The following is a 12,334-nucleotide window of genomic DNA, read 5'->3' on the forward strand; positions in this document are numbered from 1 at the left end:
TCTTCATTTTAGCTTTGCTTAAGGGTATGATAAATGATAAAAATAGTCATGTCATGTCTCTATGACAAATCAGTTCATGAAAAAAAAATCAGTGCCCTATGAGTACAACTGTCAGAAAATTGGGTAGTAAAATCTGAAGACTTCTGATTCAGCAGTCTTTGGTTATGTAGCGGATGAGCTGCAGCTGTTCTGCAGCCATGAAATACAAACAGTTCTTTAATGAAATTGGGGACATGAAGTTAGTCTCGAGGCTGATGAGGTGAAACGTTGCAGCTATTGTTCCTGGTTTGTATTTAAAAGCTATGCCCAACTTTCCAAAATTCTATGGAGCACAAACCCACTATATATATATATATATATATATATATATATATATATATATATATATATATATATATATATATATATATATATGGTGGACAAACAGCAGTCAACTAGTCTTTATTTAATTAAAAAAACAAAAACAAAAGCTGACTAGTTCTTACCCAGTTCATGCTCGTTAAAGACTTCAGGTCAGCCCTTTAAATAGCCTGCAACTGTCACATCTGTTACACTTGTGGCTTTGAAAAACAGAAAATAAAAGAAATAAGGCAAGCTGTGAAAAGCATCTTCTCTGGAAGATCAGAAACAAGCGAGCACACAGAGACAATGAAACATGATGACAACCGCAGCCTCAATGTTCATGTGCTCAACATGTGAGCCAATGCTGACTCTATACACATCAAGCAGATGTTTGTTCATATTCATTCAGAGTCACGTTTGAGTCGACCTCCTTTCAACCCTTGTTTGCCACTAACCCCCAAGCCAGTACGCAAGTAGAGCTGATGTTTATCCAAATAGCCAGAAGATCGATGTTTTGTTGTTCACGAGCTATTTTCTACCTTTCTTCGCGTGAGCTTATGAGAAAAGAGTTGAAAAATCACAAGAAAGCTGTAAACTGAAAATAGATGTCCTAAAACCTCAAATTATACTTTTATAGTAACCAACCAATAAAGATTGCATGAATCCATGCGTTTAAAAAAAAATGCAGCCTTGCATGTCTGTGGCAAAACAGCACATCATTCATTGCTGCATTGCATCTGTTGTGAGTTTACTTCCTTTCAGAGCGTCTTTGTGTTTGGAGCGGCTTCAGTCAATGGCATACGAGTTACTCTAATGCAGCAGAAGACTGTGATGATTGTTGCAGCATCGGAAACGTCACGCACGAACCAACACGACTCCTTTTCATGTGGAGAAAGTATTAAACTTAATACTCAGAATGTGCACCGGCTATGTCGGATCATGACTACGGGACCATGACACAACACAGTGCCATTCTAATACACATATCAGTCGCAGACATTTGTGGTTTGGGTGAACACCCTTCTAACCCGGATCTGGCCCCAGTCTGCTCCGATGTTGACTTAAAAAGGACAAAGCCCGAGACGGGGTCGCTTTAATCAGGAGCGGATGTTACTGTCAGAGCCAAGGTCTGTTGTCCACGGGGAAATGTTTAGACCATGTGGTCAGATTTTGATACTGCAAACCTCCGCCAAGGTACAAAAGGGGCTGTACAGCCTATTTGTGGGGTGTGAGGCAAATTTCTATCATTGTTGATTGAGATTGTTGGATTCCCTCCATAAAATTGTCTACATTGTGGAGAAAAAACCCACTGTAAGGTCTGACATGAAACCACAGAGACCGGTGATGCACGGCTCACATCCCGGGTGGTGCTTGAATTCAAACATTTCCGTTTTATTGACATGATTAAAACCTTGTTCAGTGACTAGTCAGATGAGATTAAGTGGATAATAACATACTGAATGATGTCATTAGAACATGAATGGAGACCTACAGTGCTAAAGTCGTAAGTATGCGGCTATGTCATGAGGCTTGTGTAGAGTCCAGATGACGTTTTAGTCCAGAATTTTTTAGATTTCTGTTTGAAGTTAAGGTTTCTCTGTAAACAGAGATTTTGCCATAGGCTTACAGCAAACCAAGAGTCAAGGATGTTATTGACAGGAATCATAATGTTAATCGACACTTCTTAATGACAATAACATAAGAAGATCAACAACAAAAAATCTATTATAAAAAACTTTTTTTTTTTTACAATATGACTACAATGTCTTCTCTTGTTTTGGCTGTTTCAACATTCACCACTAGATGTCACTAAGTCTCACACACTGGTGTTTCAAATGAAAAGTTGTATCGTTACAGTTCATCCTATTGCTGCTAATGTAAGTCCATTACACTAACAAGCCACTGATAATTCTACACTTCAGGGTTATAATATCAGTTCCCTCTTCATCAATATTTTATCTTGGTATTTTAGGTGTTTTAAATGGGTTTATCTGGTTTTGAATTCAAGTTTTACTTTGATTATCCCATTTTAATTTTAACCTTGTTTTGTTATCTCTTTCCTCAATCTAATTCGTCAAATAAAGTTTACCCTTTTTCACCCATAATTGTGTCGTACTTCATGTTTCATTGTTTCATCTTGTCATCTCTATCAATTCACCTGTGAATCATTCGAATTGTATCTGTTTGCATGAAAAGTGCTTCATAAATAAAGTTTTCTTGATGATTTGACTGACTGATCAAAGCTTGAAAATAGAAATGCAAAAGATTTAATTCACCGAGTCGTAATCTGATACCTGCTGTGCACTGCTTTACGATTTGGAAGGCTCATCCTCCTACATATCGAGAACACACTTTGGTAAGCTCAAACCCAGAATCACTCTTCTCACGGTGAGGCAAGAGTGCTAATTAGTACTCCACCGTATGACCCCTAATCTGAGAGTTCATCAGAAAGCCAAATAGGTGAAAAGTCAACCTGATGGAGATACTATGGTAGATCAGTCGGGCTTTTCTTCTGGGAGATGTTAACAATCTACTGAACGACTATATAACAGCTGTTTATTGGCATGCAGTGGAAGTGAAATGTTTTAAACAGTGGTGGGGGCATTTGTTTTGTGAAAGATCTTCCGAGTGAACTTAGTGAGGCTAAAAGTGTGGCTCTCCTTCGTTCCACATCTAACTCTGGCATTGGCTCCACTTGCAAAGCTTCGTCAGGTAAAACGTCAAATATAATGTGCCTGCACATATGGACAGATCCACTGTGTTCATGTCTATAGGTGGTTGTCTTTTCACTTCATCACAAATTCTCCATCATCGCCCTCCTTTGCACGTCCACTCGACTGTCGCAATCTCCTCCCCTCTGTGGTCCATCTGTGCCGGTGTTTCTCTCCTCATTAGAGAGGGTACTGGTGCATGAGGGAATGAGCTGGCAGGTCAGTAGCCACAAACACAGAGTGAGATTCATATAGAACAGCCTCTGAAAACTTTTGCGGTCTGACAAACAGACAGGAAAGTTGACCGCCAAGCTCATTTGAATTCCTGAGTTCGTATGGAAGAGAGAGAAAAAGTCCTCCTGCCGAGGAGGAGAGCATTAGCATAACTTGTTTTAAGTAGGAAGTTTTGGCCGGGGGAAACCTGTGTTGGCATTGAAAATGAAAATAATCAAGTTGGACATCTCTATCTCCCTATTCCAGACTTGGCAAGGACCCTGCATAGTTTCCTCCAGTGGCTGGTAAATTCCCTGATCACCAGGAATGCAGCATTTAATTTTCTTGTTCTTTAGCTGACCTTAATCATTTCTGCGTCAAGGGCAACCTGAAACGCTGGAGCCGTGGGGATCAGTCAGCCTGGGTGTGGAAATAAATACCTCTGTGTGTGTGTTTGAGTGTGTGTGTGTGTGTGTGTGTGTGTGTGTGTGTGTGTGTGTGTGTGTGTGTGTGTGTGTGTGTGTGTGTGTGTGTGTGTGTGTGTGTGTGTGTGTGTGTGTCTGTGTGTGTGTGTGTGTACGAATACGCAAGTACATGTAGTATATATAGAGAGAGGAGTCTGTCGTTCTGTCTTTGTGAGGAGGCCATTTAAAGCGCTGATGATGAATAATACGTTGACTGAATGTGAGCGTACGAGCCCCTCTGGTGTATATTTAAACGGTGGAGTGATGCTCTCTCGCTCATATCAACTCCCCGGTGGTCCGTGAGGTTAATTGCTTTCTCCGGCAGGCGCTTACAGATTAACTATCTCACTGTATGCATCCATACAAATGACTCTGCATATACCACAATAAGTCCAGCAGAGTGAGGTGTGTGTGTGTGTGTGTGTGTGTGTGTGTGTGTGTGTGTGTGTGTGTGTGTGTGTGTGTGTGTGTGTGTGTGTGTGTGTGTGTGTGTGTGTGTGTGTGTGTGTGTGTGTGTGTGTGTGTGTGTGTGTGTGTGTGTGTTGCACTGAGGTCACAGAGGTTAATGAGTGCGACTGACTCCCACTAAAGTAGTGAACTCAACACTCACCCAGAAAACAAGACAGGAGTGTCAGTGTATTTAGAGAACTTCCTCTTCAGAGGCGCGTCAACACATTGCAGCATTTGTAACCTCGATCGTGGCCATGCATCAGTGGGTGAAGATAGATTTAAACCGTATGGAAAAATTGGCTTTATGTACTTTATTTCTTTAGTCCCAGCATGACGCTATACTAATAGTTAGCGCCTCAGCCAGAAGGTTGACATTTCGCTGAGCATTTCCATACGGGGCCCCCCACCAGCGAAACGTGCAGTTGGACATGTTGGCTTCTTGATTATTAGAGGAGAAAAACAATTGTATTTACAATACAGAAAACATCTTATAAGTCTGCAAACAAAGACCACAGATTGCACAAAAAAAAGCCAAATCTTCTGATGGTGTCATAAATTTCAGGACAACCATCTCACTACATTACAGTATGACTGTGTGTGTCTGCAGCACAATAAATATGACATACTTCAAACCCAAATTACAGTTTACATTTTCCCAGGGGGTTAAGTCCACGCCCACATTCTGCATCTACGTCCATACTCAGCTTTTTCCTTGTATATTTAATTTCTTTTATATAAATCTTTGCCTCTTTCTAACCACCATGATGCATATGCAAAAAAGTATGAGATAAACTCATTACAATGCTGCAAGAACTACGGCTCAGTTCTTTGTTAGCTTCATTTGTTTATCCCCAGAAGACGACGCCGGCACACCTGGATGGGGTTATTCTAACTTCCAATTTATTGAAGGTTGACATTGAGGAGTCACTTATATTGGAAATCCATGGGATCCCTGTCACACTTGGTAGCAAGTCATAAACATATAAGAAAAGATTGCAGTGTCTGTGTGGGAGCCTTTGGTGAGCACACTCCAACCACATCCAGCCTTTCTATTGGGTCATATCAAAGCTATATTCTCTGCAGTTGAGGTAGAGGACACGAGATTATTATGAGCTTTTTTTTTTGAGTGAGGTGCTCACTGAAATCAGCAGGTAAAAACCAGCTCTTGACCTCAGGACTAAAGAACTCCTGATAAATATCACTCCATGCTGATGAGAAAACACACACATGCTTGATTCCTTGTGCTGTCAACCAAACATGTGGCCTCTCTGCCGAAGGTGACGAGGCTTTCATGTGTTAGCCGAACAGTATTTGAGTGAAACCAAACACTAACAGATGACCTACCAGCTCCTGGGTTGACACTGGGGCAGCGGCAACATTCATGCAACTCAAAAGAGGTGAACGCCACCAAGTTCAACACACGCCAACATCTGGCTTGGCTTAGTCGCTGTGTGTGGACACACACACACACACACACACACACACACACACACACACACACACACACACACACACACACACACACACACACACACACACACACACACACACACACACACACACACACACACACACACACACACACACACACACACACACACACACGGTGTATTTTCAGGAAAGACGGCAAATCCTTTCGCCTCCTATAGAGATGCTTCTGTAAGCCTCTCTCAAGCCAGCCACCCCGATTTTACCATCTGCTGGTTGGCTTGTAAATCACTGCCAAGTTTTAGAGAGGAACAACTTCACAGTCTTAAACTTCATGACGGTGTTTGCTACATGTCTCCTATCTGCAATATCTGCATTTGAACGGTTTCCCTTCTTTCAAGGATTAGTGTGTAGAGGCTTTCCAGGGCTGTGGAGGTTGCTGCAGACACTGAGCAGACCACTCAGGTGACGCTGGTGATCCACAGCTCATATGGGAACATGTCTGATCATCAACCTCGCAGGATGAATCCATGAGACATGCCAGGCGCTGTGGTCATTCAATCACTATTCTTGGGGGGGTCATTTCTAATCTGTAAAAAGCAGAGATGAAAATATTTGGACTGTGGAAGACTGAAGTGGCTGTCATGAGATAACGGTGGCGAGGGAGTCTACAGAGGCTGCATGTCAAGGTTGATTGAAATTAATTTGGAAGTCTCATGACACATGAGCCGTCAGTGTGATGTCAAGAGTACACATAGATAATTCCTTGATGATAATTAATGGAACATGAGCTGACAACCCATTTTGCATCAGTGTGGCTGTGCAGGAGGCACAATGGCTTGTAACGATCCCATCATGGGTGGTAATGGAGGATTTGAATTCCACATACCCATTATCTTAAATCATCTGCATCATCTGTCCCTACTTTCCCTCAACTTACAACTTCCAAGGAAATACTTTAAAGTACTGGACATTATGAAACAGTAATTTTTCATGGGGATACTGCCTTATGAAAACATATCGATATAACAGTTTGTGCTACATTGTGTTTTATGGATGATATTCTAGTTTTGCCCAAAACCAAAACTATGTAATTTAATTTCAGTGAACAATCGTCTCCTTCTTAGTATAGTTTGTTATGTCTTCATGGTTTGCTTACCACGGGTCATTTTCCCTTTGGTTTGAATTCCAGCATTTGGTCAAGTTGTTTTCTTAGTACCTCATATCACTGTGTCTTCATTCCCAGGTCAAATATAGTTGTGATTTACTTCTCTGTCAAGTCAAGTCAAGTCTGTGTTCATGTACACAACCTTCCCCCGCACTTTTCTTGTTATCCCACTATTCATGTGTCTCACCTGATTCTTACCATTGATAATGTGCACCTGTGCCTGATTGTCCCCACTTGTGTGTATCTTCATACTTGTCAGTTACCAGTTTGTCTCGCTGTGCCACATGTAGGCACCATATGTACTTTGAGGACAGCTTTTGGCCTTGTAGTCTGGCTGACTTTGACCCTCTCTCGCAGTTGACCTCACGGTTTTGAATTTCCTCCATGTTTTTGCCATGCTGAGTGTTTGCATGTGTACTGAACAATGTCTGCATATATATTTTCAATAAACTGTCCAAACATTCTTCGGTCATTTGGGTCCACTGTTCACGCTCCCTGACACTTACGTCCAGATGCAATGTGAACATTTATATGCTGCTATTGTTCAAAATAAAGAATAATGACCAATAAAATGTATTTTCATCTGCAAAAATGCATGCATGGACACATATGATCATGATGAATCAATCTCTAAAAGGAGCGTCACAAAACATAATAAAAACAATCAGTTCTGAAGAAATATATGCAAATGTTTCTTCAGCTTTTAGTAGATTGCCAGCATCTATGTAACTATATAACCTGTACAGTTGTTGCTAAACTTTTATTATAGTTAGGCTGTTAAAGTATAGTTTTACTAGTTCCTTAAACTGTTTATTAACAGCAACAACAAGACGTGTAACATTTAAGTGTGAAGACAAAGTCCTTATCATTCGAGATTCAATATATAATTATTTTTGGGGGGTTGGTTGATGTTGAGATTTGCACTCATTTGTCTGCAGTTTGACTCTGGGTTTAATGGTTTTCTACAGGTAGTCAAGCTTCCCAATACTGACCAATACATGCATTTTAGGTCAATTAATGCCTTGAACATTCATGTGAATGTGATTGTGTTCCATTGTCTGGTTCTTTGTTTTTTGTGTTGGACAAGAGTCAACTAATTAAAACCAATAAGACCACTGGATAATGTTGGATCTACTTCTTACAGTTATGTTTAATGTACTTAGAATACTGGTTTGGTAGTTTGGTGCAGTGTGGCTGGATAGAGAAAATCGGGAAGTTGATCTACTCCATGGACAATGTTTTGTCCATTTCTTCTATGGTTTTTGTTACAATCTCCCACCAGAACAACAACACATTGCAATCTCACCCATTTGAAAACTAAAAGACAGAATTCTAAGACATGAAACAAAATACATACCAGATGTGAACGTATCCAGTTCTCTGTGGTCGAGGTAACACAATAACATGCTGTAACATGGCAGCCACAACCGTGAACCGTAAAGCTGTACAGGAAGAAAATCCGGTGTAGTTGTCAACCAGATTATACACTGAAATGGTGTTTGCAGAAGGTTTCCACAGTGAGGTGAAGCAAGAAATTCAGCCTCCGCTTTATTCTGTGCTCATCTGCATGTTGTGGCCTGATCAGGTGTTGGAGTTTGACAAATGTCTGGAATTGAACTGTTGTGACCCCCCCATCCAAACATGCTCAAATTGCTGTGTGGCAACAGTTAAATGATTACATGCTATATTTGAAATGTAAAAAAAAAAAAAAGAAGAACATTTGTTTCCTCTCTGCAGTTTAAGCCAAAGCCAGCTGATAGTGTGCTCCCCAGATGTTTCCTTAAACCACATGTCTCATTTTCTTATCAGGGCCTTCATGTCACACACATCAACACATGGGGGCGGGGGGCTATGGGTTGAGTTGTGGTCCACTTAGGCAATCCATTGTTTTCTCCCTCTTTATGTAGACGAGGCAGAGATTATGTAATCTGTCTTGAAACCATTGCATCATTTTGGATGTGCATTAAAAAAACAAAAAACAAAAACAAATGTTCCTCTTTTTTTGGACTTGAAATGATTTTAATCACAAATGATTCAGAGAGGGAAGTAAAAATAACAACAGAGTGAGACAACAAAGGAAAAAAGTATGTTATTTGCCAAGAATTCCAGCCACACTGGCTCTACATGAGGAGGCTTCAGTTCCGACCGAACTGTGAAGTAGCACTGCCATCTAGAGAGAAGAAAGCAAGCTACCAGACACAACCCCGCAGAGGAGGCAGTCATTGTGAAGACAAACATTAATATCAGAGTTAGCTATGTATTGCAGTGCACCAAACAGCCATAACTATACCACTGCACCTCTGAAGATGTGGTGCACTATCTGACACTGAGGCATTAGCAGCAGACCATTGTAGTCCTGGGAAGTGCAAAAATGGGACTGCGTGTCAATGACAATAATCTGGCCCCCCCTAGTTTTCCTCCATTGGGCCACTTTTAAAAATATACTGAGCTCTGAAGACCAGGAAAACTCCACATGTGCTCAAGAGTTTGGAGATAAATTCTGTTAATTTTGCATTGTCCAAATTAAATACAGTCCTATTTGCTTTATGGGGTATGTTAACAGATATACAATCTACCCAGTATTTATAAAAAAAAAAAAAATGTGTCTGATTCATTGAAGAATTACTTTATATAACTCGGAATAATGAAATGGCTGTATTTGCGGATTGAAAATGTTACATGAGTCTGAACAATACTTGAAAAGCTGAGTCACCTTTACCTTGAAGTGCTGCGAAAGTACCACTTTGAATGCACTGTACTGCTGTTCAAGGACTATTTCCACCAGTTTATGTAACAATTTACACTTTTTCTGCTCACATAGCGCTACGCCTTGGCCTATATGAGACGCAGGTGACGTTTAGATGGTGCGTAGGTAGAGCAAAGTCTGTGAAATTGACGGACTTATACACTATTGGAAAAAAGAAGAGAGATTCACATCATCGTTGTTTTGACAATATTTATTTCTATTTTCCCAAGAGTAACATATAATCCAGGACAAATGAATGTTCGAGAGGCTAGCATGGCAGTTTGCTGACTATATGCTTCAAAACTGCACCATATTAAGCAAAAGTGAACTATTGTCTGAGTACTAAGGGGCTTTAAATGTTCGCATAAACAAACGATATATGTTTTAACCAATGAACTTCTGGGTCTGTGTTGGTTACTTATCTATTCCGTTTCTCAAACATCCCATAGTGTCAAAGAACATGGGAAACAGTGACGCGGTGACACCATGACACGAGTCAACATACTGTCTCAGACACACAAACAGAACAACAGCGGGTAGCCCAGAAAGAGGAAAGCGCGAGGATACAATGTCACTGCCACCAGAGGGCGAAGCGGAAGAGAAAGAGAGAAAAGGTCATACAGGCGCAGAGCAGAGAGGAGCGTTCAGAGACATGCTGAGGGACTACACATATAGATATAATACTCTACGATCAGAGCAGCGACAGTCTTCAAGCAGAAAAGACAGAAGATAGAGAGAGTCAGATCAAGCGCGGAGAGGATTACAGTTTGCGAGGCGAGGTTAGCATGCTTGCGGCACAAAGAAACTTTACAGGAAGCCCAAGACACAGAGATCACGAGTAAAGGCAAGAGCGACAGTGCACTAATCTACAGGCTAAGCTATACATTGGACACTAAAGCTAATTACAGGAGCTACACGTACTGTATATATGTGTATATATAATATATATAGAAATAGATATATAGGAGACAGTATATCAAACAAGCTGGATAGGCAAGGCATCGCATGCACGTGCAAAGGAAGCAAGTCTAGCAGCAGCAGCAGAGAGAAACAAAGTGTCTGGCTTTCCAAGACTACCACAGTGAGATTCCTTTGTCGCTGTAATAAATCTGATGTTGTCCGTGTCACAGTGTGAACGCCAATTTCATTTGGGGGAGCGGAAAAACGACCCTTGAAGTTTTGTTAAACAAGAAGCTTTACAATATCTACAAACCGCTGAAAGAAAAATATTAAATGCTTTAGTTTTCCAACAGACCCTTGATTTAAAGACACATTCAGACCAAAGAGCTTAAGTTACATTTTCTGAGTAGATTTTTTTTCATCTTTTTTTTTTTTTTTTTAAACATCAACTGATGGACAACCATTGGACATTGCACATTATCAGGTCATGTGTTTTACTCTAAAGTGCACGACCTCCTCTTCGGAGGAAAAACGAGACAATACTGGAAAATTCAGACTAAGGCAACACAGTTACAAACACACTAAGGTACACGTTGGCACAAACCGTCAAGTATCACTTTGTGCACAAAAAAACATAGAGCTTCAGAGTCAAAATGGCTTTGCATATTCGATTTAAAATCCGAACGGCCGAGTCGTTGCACCTCTGAGCTCGACTCCTAAATATTTCAAGGTGAAACCTGTCCAATCGTTGTTGTTGTTTTTTTTTTTTTTTAAAGCCAGTCCCTGAAACACGATTTCTTTGTAATAGCTAGAAGAGTCACAAAGTCAAGTATCTGACATACACACGTACATACATACACACGGGGGGGGGGGGGGGGGGGGGGGGGGGGGGCATTTTGGACTAACAGGATGAAAATACAGGAAATCTATTTTGGAGATAGAGAAAATATGAGTAACTTTACCTCACAAATAGTCTCTGGCTATATGTCTTATATACATCTATGTATACACAAAGATATGTACTTAGGACATCTTGAAATACTATTTACAATCTGTGATTAAAAGTGATTGTACATTAACTGACCATGTTGAGCAAATTGTGCTTTTCTAACTTGTTCTAATGGAAATGCTACAGAACCTCTGCTTGTGGAGTCAGAGTTCACTTTCCAGCCACTAACCCACTTATAATGAGCTCGTTTCTATTTTTTTTTCCTTTTTCTTTTTTGTCATTTACTGTGCGTTTGGTCTTGAAACTTGATTATCATTTATTATTGTACATTTCAATTCACTGTCTCTTTTGATATTTTTGCAGGATAAATATATATGTATATATACTGTAGATTGGACCCATTCTTAAATATTGCTTGTGAATGAATAAAGAGGAAATCTCAGTTGCAATACTCAGGGGGGGAAGCTGCCTCTCCCCACAAAGATTTAGTGCAAGTGATGTCAGGTATACAGTAGCTGCGAATCTGGTCAAATTCCCACACGGTCTCTGAACAAAACACGGTTATTGCCTTGCTCCGTTTTTTACAACCATTATGGATGGGTGCTCATCCAATTCTGTAGAAGATGAAGCTGTTTTATATTTAAATTGTTAAGCTTTTTCAGTCGTGATTAAGTTGTCCCCAATGACTAAGCTGCACAAAGCCATCCTGGGAAAATGCTGAAATTTGAATAGTGACCAGAAGGGGTACTGCAAGCCATGTAGCACCTACAGGCAGAAAATACAGCTTAAAATGCAGCGAAATAACCCTTTATGGACACTATAGAGGGATTACTTTTGTTTTTTTTAGCACTCAAGGCATGTTACACTGCACCCTGTCACCTCGAAGTTTACATTAAATCCACTGCAACCACAAAAAATAGGTAATTTTACTTTGTACAAGTCATAATCACACAGTGACATGCA

This window comes from Blennius ocellaris, assembly GCF_963422515.1.
Source record: "Blennius ocellaris genome assembly, chromosome: 19".
Classification (NCBI taxonomy): Eukaryota; Metazoa; Chordata; class Actinopteri; order Blenniiformes; family Blenniidae; genus Blennius; species Blennius ocellaris.